This window comes from Primulina tabacum, chromosome 3, assembly GCF_025594145.1.
Source record: "Primulina tabacum isolate GXHZ01 chromosome 3, ASM2559414v2, whole genome shotgun sequence".
In the NCBI taxonomy this organism is placed as follows: domain Eukaryota; kingdom Viridiplantae; phylum Streptophyta; class Magnoliopsida; order Lamiales; family Gesneriaceae; genus Primulina; species Primulina tabacum.
Genome location: NC_134552.1, coordinates 16,598,147 through 16,609,492, shown reverse-complemented (window position 1 = coordinate 16,609,492; position 11,346 = coordinate 16,598,147).

Here is an 11,346-nt window from a genome sequence, read left to right as displayed (position 1 = left end):
GATCATCTGCGCGGACACCTTAGTATATGAAAGTTCCGTTTCCACAGGGTGAATGTGATGAGGGTGAGTGTTGTGTGTATCAGAATGTAGGTGTTGTGCGTATGTGTTGTAACACCCACGATAACATGCAGCGAAAATTATAGTTTCACACATTAACACACAACTGGAATGACAATAATACGAGAGACGAGATATAAATTATGCACAAGTATAAAATACTTGCGCGGTGCCTCATGGCAAAATAATTCACTAGAAAAACTTGTAAGTTTATAAAAACCAATACTAGTGAAAGAATCAAACAACTCCCTAATTAAGGCGAGTAAAAAAACAATTGCATCCTAAACCTCTAACAAACCGTATAACCAATATACAGATGATGCATCAACTGAGAAATGAAAAATCTTCAAAAATTAACACATTAATTAAAACAGTAATTAGGTGTTGTCTTCAGATGTTGTCAGTGCTTCACAACAACACTTTAGCAATGGCACGAGCTTGCCTCCGAAATTGTTATGCTCTCTATCGTCACTCTCTGTAGTTTCTTCTCCTTTGAGTCCTATTTAACATAGAAACACAATTTCATTAGGAAACAAACTCTTTTTAAAACAACGATAATATCTTAAAGATATTATGATATCATATCTTAAAGATATTATGAGTCATATCAAATATAGTCTTATATCACATATTGAATTTATACGAGATCATATCATCAATTTCGAGATTATTCTCATGTCTAGAAAGGCAAAATATTAAAGATAAAAAAGAAAAATATATCAAAGAATAAAATTCCTTTCAATCTCCCCCTTTTTGCCTTTCTGGACAAAACAACCCAAAAAATGGTTGTACGACTCAGCTCCCCCTGAGTTAGCAAATCAGTGACTCAGCCAATTTCAGTTGACTCCCCATGAATTCTACCGTTAAGTCTTCCCCTGATGAAAAATACAGTTCACACAGGTGTTGTATATTAGATGTTGCAACATTCAGATCATAACACCGAAATAGTTCATTAATCAGGAGGGACAAAGATCAGAGAGAATAAAAGGACAACTAAAGTAAGAAGTACTATAACCATCAAGAGAGACCAAAACCATCAAGAGAGAAAAAAACTCAAAATCTCATTATCCTTCATTACTGCCATCATCATCAGCCATTTTTGCTCCACTGGTTCCAGCTATATCTGTATCTACTCCCCCTTTTTGTCCAGAATGGGCACTTTCACCCAGCAGAAGCTCATAGTCTGCCACTTGATTTTCATAATGTTCAATGGTTTTCTTGGCATTTTCAATCTGTTGTCGACCATAAGCAATCTGAGCTTGAATGTAGGATATAGACAGTGTGACATAACCAGTAGGAGGAACATCTGTAGGTGGCTGTTCAGCTGTCTCAGGCACATGTTCAGATGTTGTATCATCAGTGTTGCCAACATCCGGAGCAACATTTGAATGCAGCCAAGGCAGATCGATCTTTCTGTTGCCTTTGAAATAAGCAGGAGAAATCTTCAGAGGATCTCTGACAGGGCAATGATTTTCATCAATATCCCTAATGAAACCTTGAGATTCCAAGATTCCATAAATCAGTGAAGGGTAGGGCAGCTTTGTTTTCTTGAAGTCTCCTTCAGCATATTGCAATGCTGTCCTGAACACCAGATTTCCAAAGTTAAATGCCCTTCCAGTACCAATAGCAAACAACACCAGGGCCTGAGATCTAGTCACAGTAGTAGAATTGGTTGACGGTGTCCAATTCCAGATTGATGTCTTGTGCAGCACGGAGAAAAAAGAAGTGAGATTAGCAGCACTCAACTTCTTGGGATAATCAGGGAATACTTTGATCAGGCCTCCAGTGAGCACAGAGGTTACAACATTTATGTCCATATCCTCTTCAACTTCCTCAATATCCGGAGTGTTGTAGAATGCATTGATCACAGAAGGTGAGAACTTGTAGATACGATCACGAACAAACACTCTCCCATATTTCACCGATTCCTCATCTCCAACACTGCCCAGGAGATTGCAGTAGAATTCTAACACTACACGGCGACAGTAGGGCATAACAGTAGTGACTGTGGATAGCAACCTTTGGTTCTTGAGAAACTCAATCAAATTGTATTTCCCATATGCATTAACATCAATATTTTTCTCCTCAATCAGCTCTCTTTAAATCATAGTCAGCCGAGTCAATGTGGTGCTCGGTGTTGTCAACATCCACCTCAACATTGGTTTCGGCTGTGGGTGTTGTGTCAGGTGATTTTCCACCCATGCTCGCAGCCATTTCACTCCTAATGTCGTGAGGATCGAAGCCAGCCATCTGCGAAATCAAGAACAAAAGAAGTAGATCGGTTCGAAGGACACAGAAAATCGCGAAGAACAGAGATATTTTAAGCAAAAACAATGAATAGTGAGGGCATGAGAAATTTTAGAATGTGAGGGAAAATACTAAACAGTAAAGTTATTCTTCGTCCATTCCTAATTATTTAAGCACAACTCTCCAACGGTAACATTCTGTTGAGCCGCAACTTTAGCACCTTTTCAACTCAATTTTTACTCTCACCCAACAGTAACTTTCTGAAACAGTGCCATCATTATTTCAAGAAATCGGGCAGGATAAAACACCACGTCGAATTAACCCCACAAACAGTTAGAAATCAAGAAATTTCAAAATTAAGTCAGTTAGGGTTTTCTTCGTATTTCATGAATTAAAAACTGATAGCCCACTGGTCATGATGAATTCACATAACAGCAGTATGAATGACTTAAATTTATGCCTAAAATATGATCAAAAATGAAATGCACACGCATGTGATCAAACTGTGATCAGTCTGTACTTAGGTGTTGGCAACACCTCTTAGCAACACTCACTAGTTGGACTCAAACTTTCTTGAACATTTTTAATTCAGACATGGTAGCTCCCACTCTAGAAGAACGGTCTTCATAGGACTCCTCTAGGTAGCTTTTTCCATCTGTATTTTGAATTAGAAATGGTAGCTCCCACACTAGAAGAACGGTCTTCATTGGACTCCTCTAGGTAGCTTTTTTCATTTTCTTCTAAACATTTTTTTTTTCTTTTCTATTTTTCACCTTATTGCTCAAGAATTTTCTAAGTCATTTTCTACATTGGACAAGATCATGTGGTACACGAACATCCTCACAGCTTAATGACTTAGATTGAGCACACTCCATACTTTAGAAAATTTTGATAGAAAGTTTGATTCACAACTGAGAGTACACCATTCAGTATCTTTCACTTGTACAGGCTTCACACAAAACAGGATGTATGCAATATGTCTAGCATCCTAAAAATAAAATGCACATGCATGCTGAGTGTTGTCCATAGGTGTTGTAACACCGAGGACAACATCCGTGAGTGATCATTGTGCACACAAGCTGAGACACTTCCTAAGATTGGAAAATCTCTCAAAATCTAATGGTTTTGTAAAAATATCAGCCAGTTGGTTCTCAGTTCTAACAAATTCCATTCGAATTGTACCCTTATCAACCAAATATCGAATAAAATGATGTCTAATGTCTATGTGTTTCATTCGAGAGTATTGTACTGGATTTTTTGAAATATCAATTGCACTTGAATTGTCACAGTATACAATTAAGGTGTCACTGTTGAAACCATAGTCTTTAATCATTTGATTCATCCACAAAAGTTGTGAACAACAGCTAGCAGCTGCAACATATTCAGATTCAGCAGTGGACAGAGATACACAATTTTGCTTTTTACTATACCATGACACCAAATTGTTACCTAGATAAAAACATCCTCCAGTGGTACTCTTCCTATCATCTAGATTTCCAGCCCAGACAGCATCACTAAACCCCACTAGATTTGTGTTTGTTTCTTTGGTGTACCACAAACCTAAGTTAAATGTCCCGGCTATATATCTCAAAATTCTTTTGACAGCTTTTAAATGAGTGACTTTAAGATCAGCCTGGTACCTGGCGCACAAACATACACTAAACATGATGTCGGGACGACTTGCACTTAAGTAAAGAAGACTGCCTATGATGCTGCGATACTGGGTGTTGTCAACACCTGCAGCAACATCGTCTTTGGACAATTTTTCAGTCGACCCCATTGGTGTTTTCATGTGTTTAGTGTTTTCGGTAGAAAATTTCTTCACCAAATTCTTGGCATACTTGGATTGACACAGAAAGATACCATCATCCATTTGTTTAATTTGCAATCCAAGAAAGAAACTTAATTCTCCTACCATGCTCATTTCAAATGTGGTAGACATGCATTTAACAAATTCATCAACATGCTTTTGAGAAGAGGCACAAAAAATGATGTCATCCACATAAATTTGACACACAAGAATATCATGCTTCGATTTTTGAATAAAAAGGGTTTTATCAACCTCACCTCGTTTGAAGCATAAGTCAAGCAGATATTCAATAAGTCTACCATACCATGCTCGTGGAGCTTGTTTAAGTCCATAAAGTGCCTTCTTCAACTTGTAGACATGGTTCGGGTGGTTTGGATCTTCGAACCCTTTAGGTTGGCTTACATAAGCTTCTTCATTCAAAACGCCGTTCAAAAAGGCACTTTTCACATCCATTTGATATAGTTTTATGTCCATGTGACAAGCGATAGCAAGTAAAAGTCGGACTGACTCAATCTGAGCAACAGGGGCAAATGTCTCATAAAAATCAATTCCTTCAATTTAAGTATACCCTTGAGCAACTAACCTAGCTTTATTTCTCACAACAATCCCAGATTCATCAGTTTTGTTTTTAAAAATCCATTTGGTTCCAATAACATTCACATAAAAACCCTCATCTTTACTTTCCATAATGCATAGTTTGATCCATCCAACACGGGAGGTCTAAAAACAGTGTTTGTTGATGCTTCCATGATCCTTTTCCACCTGGAAAACAAAACAAAACAGGATCTCACTTAGTAGCGTCAAGTGGAGGCTCTGATACCAATTGAAAGTTCCGTTTTCACAGGGTGAATGTGATGAGGGTGAGTGTTGTGTGTATCAGAATGTAGGTGTTGTAACACCCACGACAACATGCAGCGGAAATTATAGTTTAACACATTAACACACAACTGGAATGACAATAATACGAGAGACGAGATATAAATTATGCACAAGTATAAAATACTTGCGCGGTGCCTCAGGGCAAAATGATTCACTAGAAAAACTTGTAATTTTACAAAAACCAATACTAGTGAAAGAATCAAACAACTCTCTAATTAAGGCGAGTAAAAAAACAATTGCATCCTAAACCTCTAACAAACCGTATAACCAATATACAGAGGATGCATCAACTGAGAAATGAAAAATCTTCAAAAATTAACACACTAATTAAAACAGTAATTAGGTGTTGTCTTCAGATGTTGTCAGTGCTTCACAACAACACTTTAGCAATGGCACGAGCTTGCTGCGATATCAAAAGGATTCTCAGTAAAAATTCGTCTCTCCGAAATTATTATGCTCTCTATCGTCACTCTCTGTAATTTCTTCTCCTTTGAGTCCTATTTAACATAGAAACACAATTTCATTAGGAAACAAACTCTTTTTTAAAACAAAGATAATATCTTAAAGATATTGTGATATCATATCTTAAATATATTATGAGTCATATCAAATATAGTCTTATATCACATATTGAATTTATACGAGATCATATCATCAATTTCGAGATTATTCTCATGTCTAGAAAGTCAAAATATTAAAGATAAAAAAATATATATATCAAGGAATAAAATTCTTTTCAGTATATGTGTCAATTTTGGGTCCACGGATATAGGATAGATATCATGCTTCGAAATCATTGATATGATGTTCAGTCTTCGTTTCATATTTGACTCAAGTAAATCATGATGTTATTCATATATATATATATATAGATTTAAAATTCATATAACATATATAAGATTTGTTTTGTATATTTTGGAAATTCAATATAAAATTTGATTTTGTAATTCACGTAAAAAATTTAATAAAGATTTGCCACCTCATTTTAGGACAAAAATGTAGAAAGAAGCTAAATCACACGAGGCGACAAGCCGACGAATACCTTGTTTGCTTGTCTCATTATATTTCTAATTTTGTTTGCAGCCGAAAACCATAGTCAAACTATGTTGGGTCCAAATCTTTAATTTTCTGTTGATGAAATTGGTATAAAGATCTCGATGGTCTTTGGATAAATTATTTAAATCAATATTTTTCATTGATGAGATATATATATCATGTGAGTTTTTCCGGTCCAGCTCGACTCGATATTATTCTAGATCTAATGCTACTCCGAAAACCGAAGATCAAACCGAAAAAAATTTCATTTCACAGAATTTTCTTATGGAATTTTGAATTAATCTCTTGAAAGGTTTTCAATTGTTTAATATACATTGGGTGAGAGTTTTTATTGTACATGACTAGTCAAAATTATTAATTAAACAGAGCAAGAATCCCAATTGCTATCAATTTTTTATTAGTAGCACACAAAAAAAAGATCATGTCCCCACCGACCCTCCAAGATTTTTCAACAAAATTATTGTCACGATATACGTTACATATGCATGAACTTAAATTCAATTTCTTGAATTTTCAAAGGAATGAGAAACAATAATTTCATTTGCGCATGCGCATGCATTAATTCATTCACAGCTAGCTAGTTTTGTCTACTTCTTTATTATTATTATACACAAAAATTAGTTGTCTCATTAGTCGATTTTGTGATACAGATCATTTATCTAACTCCACCTGTGAAAGTATATCATTTTTTATGCCAAAAATATTATTTTTCATTTCATGTATAAATCGGGTCGACCTTTTTCACAAGAAACATAAGTTGTCAAATATAGTACACATTAGTCGATACGCTAATGACGATAAAAATCTGGCTAGTTGAATTGGTTTTCATTCTTTTTGTCTAGTGAAACTAATAATTGCTGTGATTTCTAATTGAAAATTTCAATTGGGTACTCGATCGTGTTTAAAAAAGCGTAGTTGGGGTATCATTTATTTGAGAAAAAAATATTTTTTTATTTTTGTCCATGTTGTCGGTCAACTACAATCTAAATCCACTAATTTCACTTTTTCATTTTAGTAATTTTTTATTAAAGTGCTGATGTGACATCAGAAAATGATGACGTCACACTGAAAATTGTTGACATGGTATCAGATATTACTGACATATCCAATATCATGTCGTTACTTCAATGAAAAATGAGTAAAATCGAAGAAAAAAATGATGAGGTTAGGCCACGAATGAACCAAAATCTGGATTGAAAAAATGAAAAACATGCCATCACACAAAAAATTGTATTTTCCTCCTAATTTATTACAAAAACTTATTTGAAAAAAGATATTTAAATGAGGCTCGCACTCAATAAATCGTGACATGATAATGTCTTGTTGTCCATGTTTGGTTTCCATGTAATATCCCATCAATCCTCGTTATTCACCAGTCTTCGTTTGAAAAAATTAACATGGGAAAGCGTGACTAAATGACAATCCACATCGAAGATTAGACCTTAATTTGATTGTGTTAAACATGGGATATAACAAATTACACTAATCATAATCCAAAATCTTAATAATCATGTTCACACTAATTTATGAGTAGTGATTTCACTTGTAATGGATAGATAAATAATAATAAAAAAATTATTATGTCTCTTGATTATTATCCATATTTCTTTTTGTATTACTATTTTTACGTTGTAATTCCAACATGATGTTACATAGTTTTCCCTTTTCAAATGATCTTCTCCTTCACTCACTGGTCCACTACACACCACAACAACGTACCATCACTACAACAAAATCTTAATTCAATAACACGTCAAAGACAACGGTTTTTCATAAAAATCGTTGTGCTTTGTCTTTTAACAACGGTTTCAAGAAAAACCGTTGTCGAAGGCTCAAAAAACCGCTCATAGACAACAGTTTCTTAAAAACCGTTGTTGTAGCCCAAAAAAATTGGCAGTGTAAAAAAAAAAACGGGTTTTAAAACCGTTGTCGTAGAACGCACTTTCAACAACACTGCCAATTACAACAGTTGTAACAGTACCTACGACAACGGATAAAATCAGTTGTCGTATAGCGTTCTTGTTGTAGTGCATATTTGATACTCGAATTCGCCATATATATGGAACGTGTTCACGTCCGTCGAGTTGTGGTTTCGTCTGCGTTATCGATGTTCACATAAATATACACGATAGCTAAATGTGCAACATATCAAAATTATATATATCATTAGTCATACGTTCACTTACACTCATGCTAGCTAGCATTGTCAATTTCGGAAGGGATCATTATAGGTCTATGTTTGAATTTGAAAACAGCCAATCTTAAAAAACAAAAATTCCCTCGCAGGAATCATAGCCCCGGAGCAATCAAAACCTTCAAATTTTGAATAGGAAAAAGCTTTTATCCGATATCTTTAATGAAATTACACTTTAGCATCAATAGAGGGACCTTCAATGGTCCTTGGCACCATTTGGGTCACATGCATAAGCCAATATGTATATATACAATAGTCACACCGATCGACAATTCTTGGAGTGAGTGCAATTCATGTTATGCGTCTTTTCTTCCCTCGTTTGTAAGGACAGCCTTGCATGAGAAGAAAGGTAGCATATTTTATTTCCTTTCCATCATTTTTAGTGGGGGGAAAAACTTTTTTTATTTAATTTTTTAAATTATTTATTTATTAATTATTATATAAAAAAGGGTTTTGAAATTTAAAGATTTTTTCACAACTTGTCACCTTTTATTTTTAAAATTACTAAAATATCAATTAAATTGTAGGGAAAATTGTTTTTTTGTCGATATGTCTGTATAATGTTAACAATTTTGGTATTTTATGTTATCATATTTCAGTTTTAGTCTGTTATCTTCTATTACAATTTTAATAATTTTTTCTAACTTGGTGTTGACATGGCATAAATGCAGTGCTGATGTGACGTTGACGTGTAGTATCAACACTCCAAATAAAAAATGACTAAAATTGAAAAGAAAAAAAAAATCATAAAATAAAGAACAAAAACTGATATTTGATAACATATATTATTAAAATCACAAATCGACAAAATTGCATGACAATGCAGTTTTCTTTTCATGTTGATATTTGAATTTGAGTTTCGGACCATTGTAATGGCTTCATCCCCAATTAATCCTTATTTGGACTAGCTAGCTTCATTTCAAACTTCAAAATTTGTATTTGTAAATATTTCCAAAATTCGAGTTTCGTCTTTGATCATTGCACAATTACATCTCCAAAATACTTTTGCAATAAACCTAAGAATTCATTTCTGACAATATTATAATTGCAAAGACTGTACATACTTAGATTTAACTCAAATTAATAATAAAAAAAATTGTGATTATCATGATCACAGAATAATGAATGATGAGTGACCTCATGATTGAGTCAAAAATAGAAAGCGATCCCCACAAACCAAACGAGGCAGGAGTAGGGAAATGTTTGTGTATTTCCAATCATCTTTACTTTGTTATATGTGAAATTTAATTTGTTTGGTGTTGAAGACACGAAACTTAAAAGGGAACTGAATATTTCACTTTTTCTACCCATTTGATTCATCATTTCCAATTTTTGATTGGAGCTTCAAGTATCCAATGCAATTGATTATTAGCCCTTGGGGGCGTTAGAGTTGAAAAGGGGGAAAAAGTGCTTGATTTTGTATTCTCACCATATTCTTATATTTAAATGATAGGGTGGTTGTGATATATAATTTTGTATTTTTTACTTGATAAGTTATTTTCAAAACCCGTGAGACCGTCTCACAAAATACAACCCGTGAAACCGTCTCACATAAGTTTTTGACTATATATATAGATCATTAAGCAAATATGCCTTATAATTTTATACTAATAACTGTGGCACACATGCATGATTCGTGTCCTCAAAATATAGAAATAAATTCAATTGAGATATTTAATGCTGTAATAAATCAAAGAGTTTCATTATATATGAAAGACTGCAACTTTTTAAAAAAAAATTGAATTTTTTTTAATTGTAATATAAGGACATCCACATTGGTGCATTAATGGGTGATTATTAACACCCATTAACATTCATGCACCAATGTGGGTGCATGAATTATTAATCTTGGCTGCCATGTCAGCCAAGAGATTCATTAGAATGAACGGCAATATTTCGCAAATAGCGACGGTTTTTCGTAAACCGTCGCAAATTGAAAAACGTAACTACTTGCAACGGTTTCTCAAAACCCGTCGCTACTTGCGACGGTTTTCCACAAACCGTCGCTATGTGCGACACTTTCTCACAAACCGTTGCTAATTAAGGCATGTTCTGAAGAAATTCTCCCCAACGGCTCTTTTCAAACGGTTATATGTAGAATATAATGTAAAACTAGCCGTTTGATATATATATATACTAAAATTTATTCACTATAAATACTAATTCTCTTTTCAATCATCGTAATTCGTGTTCAATGAATAAATTATCTTACAATGGGCCGAATTTTATGTATTTTGTGGTTTTTTTTAAAGAGATTGTGTTGAATCTGCATTTTTGAGAACATTGAATCTGACGGCTAGTTAAATTAGTGTTTACATAAATGAAACTCGTAAAATAATCAATAAAACTATTAAAATTTTGTTTTTTCATTTTTTAAATAATATTTTAAATAAAAGAGTCCAACATTTTTTTCATTTTTTAATAATATTTTAATGAATATTGAAATTAAGTTATTTTTAAAATAATAATACTATTTATTTTTAATAATATTTGTTGTAAAATTTTAACAAAATTAGAAAGATATTGAATTAATTAAAATAAAAAAAAATGAGTAAGTGACAGTGGAACCCATAAATAATGAAAGTTGATATTAAATGAATGTGAGTGTGTGTTAATAATGAGAATGTGTTAATGTAATTAATATGTGGCTCGTGGACCCTATAATTTTTGAGGAGATGGAAAGTTAATAACATAGATTAATGTGGACGGATGCGGATGTCCTAATGGAAGATGCCACCTAGACTAGCTTATACATTTCAGCTAGCCAACTTGAAGTAAAATTAAGATCAAAATGGTAAAAAATATACAAATTCTCGAACCAAATCTTATAATAGGAAAACGATGATATCTTAACACCACAATCGTATCTTCATTTATATATTTGTATTCATATGTTAGCAATATAAAAAACATAGAAAGGAACAGAAATTCAAATAAAATCTACAGATATATATTTTAACTGATCGAGTTCAAATTAACTTTATACGCACAAAATTATAAAACAAAGACCCTATGCAGTGGGTGGGGTCGTAGAAGAATTTATCCTTTGCTTGCGAGTAGAGAACAAGTGGGCCACAAATGGAGTTCACTTTCGGTTTCTATA